Source organism: Eptatretus burgeri, chromosome 3 (genome assembly GCF_056783735.1).
Source record: "Eptatretus burgeri isolate ZD-2024b chromosome 3, Ebu_testis_v1, whole genome shotgun sequence".
NCBI classification, from domain to species: Eukaryota; Metazoa; Chordata; class Myxini; order Myxiniformes; family Myxinidae; genus Eptatretus; species Eptatretus burgeri.
In genome coordinates, this window is record NC_140963.1 from 108,260,217 (window position 1) to 108,274,943 (window position 14,727).

The following is a 14,727-nucleotide window of genomic DNA, read 5'->3' on the forward strand; positions in this document are numbered from 1 at the left end:
TTTTCTACTTTTCAGACTGTTTAAAGGAGTCATCATCCATTTTTTATAACCAATGCACGAGTTCCCCAAAATATTTACGTGGGTAGTTCAAAGATGATGTGGACCATTTATTTGAGACAATGAAATGGTGGAGGAGAGTTGATCAAACCATCTACTCCTCAAGCTGTATACACCTCCCTACTACACGTACACCTCTCCGATCGATACAATGGTATAATGATGCCATCTGTGTATAACTTTTTCAGATGGCTGCACATCAATATTCAGATGTGCTTTGACACCGTTGTCATTAATAAAGTTTACACCACCCAGATGTTCTTTGAGTGGTCCAAAGGAGATGAAATTCACAAGTTGACACATCTGGCTGGACTCTTATGGCTGACAAGTTAGAACTTCCCAACCCATCTTTCCTAGAATGGTAATGATCATGTTTGACATGTGAATGCCAAAATTATCAATCAGTAAAGTCACATGTGGAGACAGCATAACTTGACCATCACCTGCATATATGTTTATCTCACCTCATTACGTAATAAGCCACAATAGTACTTCGCATTGTTGGTTTTCTCAAATTTAAGAAATATTCCACGTGAATTAAACTGTCAAGATCCTAAACCTGAAGGCTGAGGCAGGGAAGACCAGCTCTCAACGACATCAACATTTTGAAGAAGGATACGGGCCTGGAGATAGAGGAGCTGCATACAGCAATGCATGATCGAGAGGATTGGAAGCTGATGATCAATGTCATCTGAGTTCAACCAAAGAGCTTACTGAAGAATAAGAAGAAGATTCCAAAACACTATTCCCAGAAGCGTTCCAGTTGATTAAACCCTTAAATATGTTGGTGGTGGGGATCAAGATCGTCTCCATGTGTCGGCTGACTTTGCCTCGAACATCAACTAACGGACTCGTGTCGCAATCTTCGTCCAGCAATCATCTCCCTCCCTCTAGTATGGCCAAACAATTAGGCTTTTGATCTTACGTGAATTCTTTTGGTAACCTACCCTTTGCCCTGTTTTTCAATTTCAAGTGAAATTAATGAATGTTTCCATACTTCCTACACTGACATCTAATTATACACTTTCATGTTTAGATTCTCCAAAATTATTTGTTCAACACATTTAATGTGTCCTTGAGTGTGAGACTGAGAGCAGTTTGTTGCAAGGAGAATGCTCAAGATTGCTCAGCAATTCACAGCCATTTTAAAACTTACCATTTAAACACACACAACGACATGAAAGACATGTCACCAAATTGTACGTACGGTCTCCTGTAAATTTCAGCTGGCTTTGTGTGTTCCTTGTTTAGAAATCCAATGATACACCTCTGATAACATAGCACATGTGACGATATTGACTGCCATCTTGGTTTTCTTCACAATGCTATGACCAACCTTGATGTCAGTGCCCGTGTAACTTCTACAGGAAAGATATAATGTTATTGTACAACATTTCAGTGTTCAATTGTGATTCATAAAATTTTTATTACATGTTTGCAACAAAAACTCCACATTGAACTGTTATGAAAATAATGACTTTCATGTCTATGTTTAGTGAAATTACATCATGTATTGCTTTCATTTAGATAATGACATTAAAAATTAGAAGGGCACTCCATAGAGCAATACTGCCACCACACAATGCCTGATCCACCAGAACACATGGGGCCAATACATTTTTGAAATATCATGCTTTATATCGTTTTTAGTCCTTTCTCTCAATGGTGAAGAATCATTTTTTTAAAAACTTAATGATTCTTGTATCTGGAACTGACCCTTGTCACACACCCAACCTGTCCACCAAGTTTCAGCTGAATCCGTCCAAAACTTTTAGAGATATCATGCTATGTATCGTTTTAGCCGGATCTCTCAATAGCGAAGAATCACTTCAAAAATAATTATCGGATCCGGATCTTCACCAAAATCGAAGCAGTTTGTCTTTATCACACACCCAACCTGCCCACAAAATTTCATCCGAATCAGTCCTCAACTTTTTGAGATATCCTGCACCAAACAAACAAGAAAGATGTCATGCATAGCACGATACTTGCGAAATACATAAAACAAATTTGACCTCAAAAATAATTGGTGGTTGAATTCAGTGGTTGAATTGGTGGTTGAATTGCATTCAGTGAATTCAAGTCAATCTGATGAAAATTGAGGATTTTATAAATCCCACCTCAGATGTTGACCTTTGGCCTATGTTGACCTTTTGGCATATGATGACCTCAAAAGCAATTGGTGGTTGAATTCAGTGACCTGATATGCAAATCCTATTGAAATTTCTAGTCAATCGGATGAAAATTGAGGATTTTAGAAATTTGTTTACCTTTGGTCTGTGTTGACCTTTTGATCTCAAAAACAATAGGCTTCTTGCTTATGACGAACTCCACCACATGGTGAAACTTCGTGAAGATCGGTTTCAAATTGTGACCTCGAGGCAATAAACAAAAAAATGGACCACTGGACCTGTAGCTTATCTGGGCCCTAACCTAATGTTGCAACCCAAATTTGGTAGAATTCTGACTGGTGGGTCTGGTGAGGAAGATTTTGAAGGAATTTACACGATTTTCCAAATATTTTACCAAGTCCGCCATTTTGACACATTTCCGGTCATGTGATTGGCATGACCTCCACAATAGAATAAACATCTCTACCCTACCATGCATAATGTTGCAACCCATATCTGTCAGCATGACAGGTGGGTCTGGAGAAGAAGATTTTTGAAGGAATTTACGTGACCGTCATTTTGACACACTTCTGTTCACGTGAATGGCATCATGGCCTCTGCAATTTAACATCAGTACCATGTCGTAATGTTGTAACCCAAATTTGGTAGCTTTCTGACTGGTGGGTCTGGAGAAGAAGATTTTTGAAGGAAATTACGTGATTTTCCCAAAAATTGACCTCGTCAGCCATGTTGACACACTTCCGGTCATGTGATCGGCATGACCTTCACAATTTAACATCCCTGCCCTGGCCTAATGTTGTAACCCAAACCCACCTCCTTCATATTCGCTGCTTTCCTTCCTGAAAGTCCCTGTAGTGTGCATCTTGTTTATCCCGTGTACCCCGCCCCATCCCTCTCCCTTTCACAGATCTCCTCATGTGTCTATTCTCCATTGTTTTGTGCTTCCCTCTCCGATCGCCGTCTCTTCCTCCCCTTGTTATATGTTCTGTGTGTTAGCTCTTATACGAGCCTTGACGTTGTATATTAAGAAAATAAAAATAAAAAAAGTGATCCTTTCACCATTGAGAGATTGGGCAAAAGTAATATATAGCAGAATATCTCAAAAAGTTGTGAACAAATTTGGATGAAACTTGGTGGACAGGTTGGGTGTGTGACCACGAGTTGATTCCATTTTGCTGAAGATCTGAATCCGAATCTAGATACAAGAATTATTTAATTTTTAAAGTGATTCTTCACCATTGAGAGATAGGGTCAAAACGATATATAGCCACACTGAACAATTATTTCCTCATTTTTCACGATGCACCTCAGTCCTCGTGTTAAGTCCAAATTTATTACACGTTTGTTACTGGTTCTTACAAGAATTGTAAAACGCAATAATCTCAATCTTTTCTCGGGTGTATGATCGATGCTTCACTGCCGTGTCCATTTGGATTGTGATGAAAAACGTTGTTTTATGACTATTGCAAAGGGTCGTCAAACACCCCTTTGCCACCCTTGTCATAAAACACCCCTTTGCCACCCTTGTCGTAAAACACCCCTTTGTATATGACCCTAGACCCTATGATGTCTTTATGACCCTAGACGTTTTTTATATGCGCTTATTTTTCATGGAGAAAGCGAATGGAGAGGCCACTGTGTGCTTATTTTTCATATGCTATTCTATTCAAACATACCCTTACTATCCAGATTCTATGGTACTTATCAAATGCCATCGTATGCTGCTTACGGGTGTAAAAACCACGCCGATCCAGATCAAAGGAGAAGAGGAATCACATTTCATCAGTAAGCGGCATTATCGTAAAACACCCCTTTGCCACCCTTGTCGTAAAACACCCCTTTATGACCCTCGTCGTAACACACTCCTTTATGACCCTAGTCGTAGAACACCCATTTATGACCCCAGTCCTAAAACACCCCTTTATGACCCCAGTCGTAACACACTCCTTTTTGACCCAAGTCGTAAAACACCCCTTGTCGTAAAACACCCCTTTGCCACCCTTGTCGTAAAACACCTCTTTATGACTCGAGTCATAAAACACTCCTTTATGACCCGAGTCGTAAAACACCCCTTTCCTACCCTTGTCGGAAAACACCCCTTTGCCGCCCTTGTCGTAAAACACCCCTTTGCCACCCTTGTCGTAAAACACCTCTTTATGACCCGAGTCATAAAACACCCCTTTCCTACCCTTGTCGTAAAACACCCCTTTGCCACCCTTATCGTAAAACACCCCTTTGCCACCATTGTCGTAAAACACCCCTTTGCCACCCTTGTCATAAAACACCCCTTTATGACCCTAGTCGTAAAACACCCCTTTCCTACCCTTGTCGTAAAACACCCCTTTGCCACCCTTGTCGTAAAACACTCCTTTAGGACCCAAGTCGTAAAACACCCCATTATGACCCCAGTTGTAAAACACCCCTTTATGACCCTAGTTGTAAAACACCCCTTTATGACCCTAGTCGTAAAACACCCCTTTGCCACCCTTGTCGTAAAACACTCCTTTAGGACCCAAGTCGTAAAACACCCCATTATGACCCCAGTTGTAAAACACCCCTTTATGACCCTAGTCGTAAAACACCCCTTTATGACCCTAGTCGTAAAACACCCCTTTATTACCCTAGTCGTAAAACACCCCTTTATGACCCTAGTCGTAAAACACCCCTTTGCCACCCTTGTCGTAAAACACCCCTTTGCCACCATTGTCGTAAAACACCCCTTTATGACCTAAGTCGTAAAACACCCCTTTATGACCTTTGTCGTCAAACACCCCTTTGCCACCCTTGTCGTAAAACGCCCCTTTGCCACCCTTCTCGTAAAACACCCCTTTATGACCCTAGTCGTAAAACACTCCTTTATGACCCGAGTTGTAAAACACCCTTTTCCTACCCTTGTCGTAAAACACCCCTTTGCCACCCTTGTCGGAAAACACCCCTTTGCCACCCTTGTCGTAACACACTCCTTTTTGACCCTAGTTGTAAAACACTCCTTTATGACCCTAGTCGTAAAACACCCCTTTATGACCCTAGTCGTAAAACACCCCTTTATGACCCTCGTCGTAAAACACCCCTTTCCTACCCTTGTCGTAAAACACCCCTTTGCCACCATTGTCGTAAAACACCCCTTTATGACCCTAGTCGTAAAACACCCCTTTATGACCCTCGTCGTAAAACACCCCTTTCCTACCCTTGTCGTAAAACACCCCTTTGCCACCATTGTCGTAAAACACCCCTTTATGACCCTAGTCGTAACACACTCCTTTATGACCCTAGTCGTAAAACACCCCTTTATGACCCTCGTCGTAAAACACCCCTTTCCTACCCTTGTCGTAAAACACCCCTTTGCCACCATTGTCGTAAAACACCCCTTTATGACCCTAGTCGTAAAACACCCCTTTACGACCCTAGTCGTAAAACACCCCTTTGCCACCATTGTCGTAAAACACCCCTTTATGACCCAAGTCGTAAAACACCCCTTTATGACCCTTGTCGTCAAACACCCCTTTGCCACCCTTCTCGTAAAACACCCCTTTATGACCCTAGTCGTAAAACACTCCTTTATGACCCGAGTTGTAAAACACCCTTTTCCTACCCTTGTCGTAAAACACCCCTTTGCCACCCTTGTCGGAAAACACCCCTTTGCCACCCTTGTCGTAACACACTCCTTTTTGACCCAAGTTGTAAAACACTCCTTTATGACCTTCGCCGTAAAACACCCCTTTATGACCCTAGTCGTAAAACACTCCTTTGCCACCATTGTCGTAAAACACCCCTTTGCCACCATTGTCGTAAAACACCCCTTTATGACCCTAGTCATAACACACTCCTTCATGACCCTAGTCGTAAAACACCCCTTTATGGCCTTCGTCGTAAAACACCCCTTTCCTACCCTTGTCGTAAAACACCCTTTGCCACCATTGTCGTAAAACACCCCTTTATGACCCTAGTCGTAACACACTCCTTTATGACCCTAGTCGTAAAACACCCCTTTATGACCCTAGTCGTAAAACACCCCTTTACGACCCTAGTCGTAAAACACCCCTTTGCCACCATTGTCGTAAAACACCCCTTTATGACCCTAGTCGTAACACACTCCTTTATGACCCTAGTCGTAAAACACCCCTCTATGACCCTCGTCGTAAAACACCCCTTTCTTACCCTTGTCGTAAAACACCTCTTTGCCACCCTTGTCGTAAAACACCCCTTTGCCACCCTTGATGAACGACATTGTTTTGAACGTACAACTCCTGTAAGTACCAGTCCCAGATGTGTAAGAAATTCCCAGATGTGTAAGTACCAATAATACACCAAATACTGTCGGATTTGAGTTGATAATATTTTCAGTTTTCAAAGCCTTAAGGTGACGTTTTTTATTTGCGCTTATTTTTCATGGAGAAAGCGAATGGAGAGGCCAGTGTGCGCTTATTTTTCATATGCTATTCTATTCAAACATACCCTTACTATCCAGATTCTACTGTACTTATCAAATGCCATCGTATGCTGCTTACGGGTGTAAAAACCATGCCGATCCAGATCAAAGGAGAAGAGGAATCACATTTCATCAGTAAGCGGCATTCGGCTTATTAACAATCACATTCATTTGTTTTGTGGTTGGCCTTGCATTATGGATACATTTATGGGACAAGTACACACACTCCCTGAGGGAGCGGCAGGAAGTGTCATGGTATTATCCTCTCTGGGGTATATAGATTACTGCCGATCTCGGCTCGGGCCCGTTAATCTGTGGGGGACACGATAATCACATAATGCTTGAAGACCGTCGAGTTTCCTCCCTTTCGGTTTCATGTTATACAACGGTAGTGACTGTTTGAAAATGTAATAATACGTGTTTGTGCTTTATAATATTTTTTTCCTTCTGGTAGAGGTGACCCCACGTGATGCCATGATCATCTATTTATGCACGTCAACACGGCATTTGTCCATGGACGGATTATCCCTTGGGATGGGAGGATACCATGAGTATTAATAATTTTATGATAATTAATAATAATATTATGCTATAATCATTGGTGTTGTTTTTACTTTTGTTATTAGAAGCGGCCTTGGGAAAACGCCACGAAAAGCTATTTATACACCTGAACATGGATTTCAACCAAGGCAGAAAACTCCCCATTGGGGGAGGGGGGAGGGCAAATTAAGTAGCTACAACCTCTTTCGTGTGACCCTTAATCCTCCTGTCAAGTTGGGTTGAGATAAGTAACGACTGAATGCATCATGGTCAGACAGACACCACATTGTGTATTTTAGTATGATGATGTGCTACTAATAATATGCATATTGTCTAACTGTAGAGAGGAATAACAATTACTTTACTTGTTGTTTCCTGTCCTTTCCTGAAAACGGCTGAAGCTACAGGCAAAAATAGAAAAATAATATATTGTTGCGGGTTGGGGACTGGTGGCGAGAACGACCGCTCGGTGGGTGAAGTTACGTTCTGTCCCACCAGACTCCCGGAATTGTAGGCCGTCGCACACAGGTAATTCCGTGAGGCGGTGGGTGGCTTAACCGACCGTGGACACCAATACCTCCACCGCATAGCGTAGGGTCTTTTTGTCTCGAACCAATTTACCTAATTAACCACGCGGTGTCGTCTACCGGGGAACGACGCCCTTGGTACGTCTTGCCCGAACCAGATCACTCTTCCAACTACCAACTACCTTTCCGGTTCGGATGCAGCCAAGCGGAACTACCAAGAACGTACCGGCTCGAATGAACAGAATATTGGGGATAAAGATCCGTCTTCTGTCATTCCCCTCCTCATTGGAGAGGCGTGTCGGGCTATCTCCCGGACGTCCAAGATTGGTCAGGGGAGGGAGGGGGGGTGCTCATGTCTCCACCCCTCGACCAGGAAGTCGAGCAGCAATATGTTGTGTTGGCTCCCCATTGGCCGAGAGGCGGCAGATGTGCTCGCACCCCTCCGATTGGCTGAGAGGAGTGCCATGCCCGTATTTGGAGGAAAATCCAAGACGCCAACGTCCAAAGAAACTCCGTCTGGCACATTGGACTCCGCCCACGGCTGTGCTTGACACGCATGCGCGTGGGAAAGGCCATGGTGAAGAAGCGAAGATGGGCATTGTTGTTGTTGTTGAAGTTTAAAATGTAAAAATCCGAACTATAAAATAACTCAGCGCACGTACAATTAATCACCCATTAAACATAGGACGGGACCCTAACTAGAAACACATACTTACCGATATTACTGATCTATAGGACCTGGCTGTTGTGTGCAGTAAGCTTCTAAATTCGCAACAATATTATATGCCAGTGTTATGGACTTTCACAAACTTGCTGGTGTTTGGAACATTCCTTTTGACAGTTGTCATCATCATCATCATCAGACTAAAATACGCCATTTGGTGTCTGTCTGCCTGACTGTTTTCTTGAGCGAGATACATTCGGCCGTTCCTAATCGAATGTCAACCAAACTTAACAGAAGAACTAAGGGTCACATGATGGAGGTTGTTGCGACTTAATTTGCCCCCCTCCCCAAGGGGGTGTTTCGCCTTCGGTGAAGCCCATCCAGAGGTGTATAATAGGTTCTTGTGGAGTTTCATGGGGCACACCTTTCGGACATAAAAATTTTGACAACCACAAATGATTCAGTCAATTCTGTCCAACGTACAGTTACAATTTTAAACAATCGCTGCTAAACTGGAAGAAGTTTAGAGGAAACTTGATGTGCTTAATGCATTATTTTTTGATCACGTCCCCCTCAGATGAACGGATCAGATCGCTGTCTCGACTTGCTAGTCCTCTTGGTAAGGCCTAGGTCACATTTGCCACGGCGGCCGTGGGGTCTCCAAAATCTACGGCCACTAGCAATTATACGGCGGCCGCAGTATTTCCACGGTCACACAATGTAGCAGTCACATAGGTTTTTATTTTTCGGGGAGCCGCTCGGCGTATTTAGGCCTAAGTCACATTTGCCACGGCAGCCGCAGTATTTCCACGGTCACACAATCTAGCAGTCACATATGTTTTTATTTTTCGGGGAGCTGCACGGTATATTTATAAATTGTGGAGACCGAAAACGTGGGGTTGCCGTACGGTCTTTGATCTGATGTTGCACGATGACCTTAGGGCGTTCCTGCGGCGACCATAGATTTTTCAAGGCAGACGCAAGGTGACCGCAGGGGGACCGCAGGGGGGCCCTAAGGCGAACATGTGGCCAGGCGGACGGTAACAAATGGGTTAAAAAAAAAAATTTTAAACCAGTTTTTTTTTTTTCGGCTTGTCGAATTGCTACGGCGAACATAGAAATGAAAAAAGTTATAATTCCACGGCGACCTTACGGCCTGTAAAATATAGCCAAACGGCGTCGGGCCACCCTGAGACCACCGCAGAAACTCTGCGGCCGCCGCACGTTTCTGTCAATTCAGAGGGCATACGGCCGCCGTATCCTCGCCGTAGAGCAAATGTGACTTAGGCCGAAGCGGCAATGATCATAAGTTAACAAAGCTGCTTACACGAGTCTTGACGCATGAATGATTAATCCCATTGCCTGTCAAATTTTCGAGCAATTACATTATATGTGGACAGTATGTGGATTACTTGTAACATATATTGGGGCCTCATATTGTTACGAATCCGGAAGCCATTTGCACACAAACAGACAGCAGTCTCTAAGCTTAGTTATTTCGATAAGTATGTGTTTATAGTTAGAATCCATTCCCTTTGTCTAATGGGAATTTTGTGTGTGTGCTGCGAGTTATTTTATTGTCAGGTTTTATCCATCTAATACAACAACAACAACGACAACGGCACCGTCCCTCACTCAACCCGGTCGCCATTGCCCACGTGTTTTTGGCTGAAGGCGTGGGCGGAGCCTCCATTTCCTCAGATCGAGGCTCCGCTCTGAGGAAGGGCATGGAACGTTTCCTCCAGCCAATGAGCGAAGGGCGAGTATCGCACGCGTGCCCCAGCCAATGGGAGGCCAGCGTGCCGAAAGGTACTACAGAAGCCTCTTCGGGGGGCGGGTCTCCGAGACGCCTCAACACACCCCCCGAGACGCCTCGTCCAATCAGGAGGCTGACCACCTCAGGGGCGGCCCCGCCCAGCCAGATGGGATGTTCACCCCTCGTCCAATCTGGAGGCGAGTCCTTCAGTCAGAGCGGTTCCCTCGACCAGTGGGGGAGTGGAAGAAAAGGAGTAGCTGGGAGCCGTCGAGAAAGAAGAAGCCTCGTCTTGCCTGCTGGCGCCCTCGTCTACACGCGGGTGCTCGTCTCGTCCGGTCCGTTCCCGTGCTGGCTGGCGTCCGTTGCATTGTTCCTGGTCCCTGGTGCTTGCTGCTGTGTTGTTGGCGGTGGGTTCGAGTCCCGCCACCAGACAAGCTCGACCAGACCGCACGAGGTGGACAGGTGCAAGAATAGGCCCCTGCCCTCAGCTCGCCTTCCCTCTTGAGCCGAAGGGCCGAAAATAGACCATTGGGGTCCAATTCTTTTTGGTTGTGTGTGTGTGTGTGTGTGTGTGTGTGTGTGTGTGTGTGTGTGTGTGTGTGTGTGTGTGTGTGTGTGTGTGTGTGTGTGTGTGTGTGTGTGTGTGTCCGTGGGCCCATCTTTAAGTAGGATTGATTAAATGTTTTTCATTGTACATTGTTTGCATTGATTTTATTCGGTTGTAACTCTGCTTTGTCTCCCCTCCCCGATAATTGTTTAGAAATAAACCCCCGTGTTAAATATTCCATTTCGTTGTTCGTGTTTTCTTTCATTGGCCTTGCATGGTTTTGGCTTGAGAAATAGTAAGGCCGTTGGTGCCGTAAGTTGTCATTGGGACCGGCGTGGCTCTGGTAACTCCGCTCGGTTATGCCAGATCCGAGTCGGTACCTGCGACTCGGTTCGGACAGAGTCGGCCGAGGGTGTAATTTCCCCGGTAATTTGATGACGTGGGTCCTTAGGTATATTTAAATTTGGCTATTGACCCTACCCCACGCCATCAGAGAATTGGCGATCACGGTCCTTTAAGTGACCCGACGACTCCGGAGTTATCTGGGGGTGATGACCTTTTAATTCCAGCTGTTTGGTGGGAGACGGCTCTACTTCTCCACCCAGTGGTCGTTTATCGCCACCGAACCCCAGCCCACAACAATATGCGATTTCTTTTGGCCGCTGATTCAAGTGTAATATTGCCACCGACACCCTTACGGCCCAATTGTGACCTTTATTTGATGTATAACCATATTCCTCAGGTTTGTTCGCATTGTTTAATACTCACCAGAGGGGAATTTGGAGAAAATTTAACGTACTTATGCATGGGTGGTGTTTCGGCTAACAGTCGCTGGTCCACAACCGATCTGCACGATTATAACCAGTTATCCAGTTCCGTCAAGTCGTGGCCGATTTCTGGTGACATTCATGATCAGATGTCTCCAAACATCCCTTGCTTTCCGAAGGTCTGGCAGAGACAGCTTGATTGTAGCCTTCACCACATCCATTGGGGTTGTGTTCCATAACCAATCAGCTTGGTATCGCTTGCCAAGCCAGCTGTTCCTTATCAACCCTTTCATTGGAGTGCTTGCTTAAGTGCTTAAAATCAGGTGAGCCACTTCGCGAGCGCTCTCCAAGCTGATTTGGAATGGAACACACCCCTTCTGAACACGTTGATCTTCTCAATTGACAAGCTTGTAATTTTTTTTCAGGTTTAAATAAATATGAACCTTTCACTTTCCTTCTTTACTGTCTACAGCAGTTTCATCGAGTCCTCTTTACTTTCTGCCAACAGAGTGGTATAATCAGCATACCTGAGGTTGTTGATACATCTTCTTCCAATCCTGACTCCAGCCGCTATGTCATCAAAGTTATATTTTTCATCAAAATTATTCTAACCACAAATTAATCGGTCAATTCCTTAATGGCATAACGATAATGATATTAACACGGGACTGGCAGGATGGCCTCGAGCTAAGCACACTGTCCTCGACGCTGTCTCGCCTGGGCTCGAATCCCGACCCAGCTGTTATCCCGGTGTTTCACAGACAGGGTGATTCATCAACGTGTGTTCCACCCTCGGATGGATGTCAAGCTTGTGTCCCGTCTGCCAGCTTCAGTTGGTGGACTTGAAAGATCCCATGTCCTTCACAAAGAGTAGGGGAGCTATCGGCAGCACCCTGAACAAATTACAAATTCCTGTCTTGACCTTAATAGAGCGTCAGGCCTGGCCAGCCGGTTCGTGAAAAGGTGGGACAAGCTCCCCCCCACCCCCCCCCCCAGCCAACCTCACAAATAATGTGGGAATCATTGTGGATGTTAAACAATATCCAATTGTCGGCAGATGCTTGCTGGTGTGTTGGCGCAGTGGTTAGGGCAGCGGCTTGGGATCCAAAAGGTCCTGAGTTCAAGCCCCGTTGGGCCACTGAATTAATACACCAGGGGGTTGACTCAGCCTGTCATCCTTCCGAGGTCGGCGAAATGAGTACCAGTATACTGGGCCGGTGTATACCCCGGTTAAAATAGGTGTACCATATCCCTGTGTCGTAAGAGGCGACCAGGGTTGTGTCAGGAAGGGCATCCGGCGTAAAACATGTGCCAAATCACTATGTGGATCATATGGATGATCCGCTGTGGCGACCCCTAACGGGAGCAGCCGAAAGAAGAAGAAGAAGAAGAATTGTTGGCAGATGCTTGCTTTCTGTTTTGTCCATCACTCTCTTCTCTCTCTCTCTCAATCATCGTCCATGTTCTTTTATTTTGAATCACCACATTGTTGAGAGCTTCCCAATCCCGATGTCTATTTCAGTCCACCTGTCTTTGCCTTTACAAAATCATGAAGTTAAGAGTTTACAAGTCTGAAGACGACAATGATTCACGAGCGGTATTTGACGATGTAGATTGTTTCAGAAGTCAAGGATGAGACGATGTGATAATTTTTGACCAAGTTATAAAAATGATCAACATGATGTGGTACGGGTGACGGGCTATTAGCTGCAAAATGTCGAAAACCCGGTTTCGTTCAACAACTTTCAAAATTTGACCTTTGCATAACCTTTAAAGGTTACAAAACAATGTTGTGGTCATTAAAATAAGGAAACAGGATACGTGCTATAGCTTATTGGAGTTAGTTCATCGAAGAAGGTCGAAAACCTGGTTAGAATCCCACAACTTTGAAAATTTGACCTTTGTGGCCTTTAAAGGTCAAAGGTCAAGGATAATGACCTTTGGTGCAAAACTTGCTCTGGAACATTCCAGGAACAATATAACGTCATATAGGTTATATGGCATTTCGCATCCTCGGATTATCCATACTTTGATGAAATCGGCGTAAAAACAAACTTGAAGGGGGCGGCACGGGAAAGGTGTTCGAGGTAGAGCAAAATGGTTTGAAGACTTTTGGTGGGGAATGACCAAGATTATGCATAAAAATATTGTCATCCTATCTCTCACAGTTTGGGCGGTCGTATGATTTTCATGTCAATATTTGCAATTTTATAAATTTTTGACCTTGGGACGAAAATGAAAAATCGGACAACGACAAGTTTTCGATAATTCATTTTGCTATTCAAATACCAAAGAATCCATTCCATTCAGTCAATTCCCTAGGAGCAGATAGATTTTAAATCTGACTACCCCCTAAAAATGGCTATTCTGGGGGCGTGGCTCCGCCCACAATGGGCGTAGCACGCCCTCATCCAGTAAAACACAACTAGACATTGATATCAAACACATAACCAAGTTTCATCAAGATCGGATCAAAGTCCATGGAGTTATGCTCTGGACAGTCCGACACACACACAGACATAATGAATATAGTGGTCACTCTGGCTGGTGCGAATGAACCAAAAGTTGTAGTACTCGAAGAGCACTACTTGCATTCCAACTTTCATTCGAAACAGTTGAAAACCCTAGGAGCTCGATGCCCAATTTATTGATTTTTTTTGACATTTTCTAAGTTCGTGACCTTGTGACCTTGACCTTGGGACGAAAATGAAAAAAAAAAAATTGAGCTCCGTGGGGCTATGCAGGTGCCATTGGGCTAACCAAACACCGAACCCCCTGCCAGATTCGACAAACCCCCTCGGAGAAGATGTAACTTGAAACCGGCTACCCCCTAAAAACATGTTTTTTGGGCGTGGCTCCGCCCATAATGGGCGCAGCACGCCCATTCTCGGGAAAACACAACTAGATCATGATATAAACCTCGCACCCTAATTTTATCAAGATCGGATCAAAACCCACGGAGCTATGCTCGGGACAGACAGACAGACAAGCCGGTAGGTGGACATGGGTAGTCGCCTACCCAATAGAACCTGACGCGATGGGCTCGTTCGATGGGAGAATGACCTGAGGATTAAGCACAAGAAAATTCATGATTCTAGGTTAATGCTTCAAGGGTTAATGCTGCAGATTGTTTTTTCGTTAAAATACCCCCACATTTCGAGGTTTTTCGGCGTTGCGAGGCAACGGAGGGGTCCATAGCAACGGTTCTTTCTCACACATAACTAGGACATACCATGAACCGACCATACCAGTTTCATGTATATCTGACTCATAGTCTGAGATTTAACGAACTTCGTTTTTTTAATTGT

The 14,727-nt window shown here is 44.6% G+C and overlaps 1 protein-coding gene across 1 annotated transcript in view; it reads left to right on the forward strand.

Moving 5' to 3' along the window:
* The window catches only part of LOC147030661 (uncharacterized), a 131,899-nt gene that overhangs the window by 67,062 nt on the left and 50,110 nt on the right, over positions 1-14,727 (forward strand). The window lies entirely within an intron of this gene.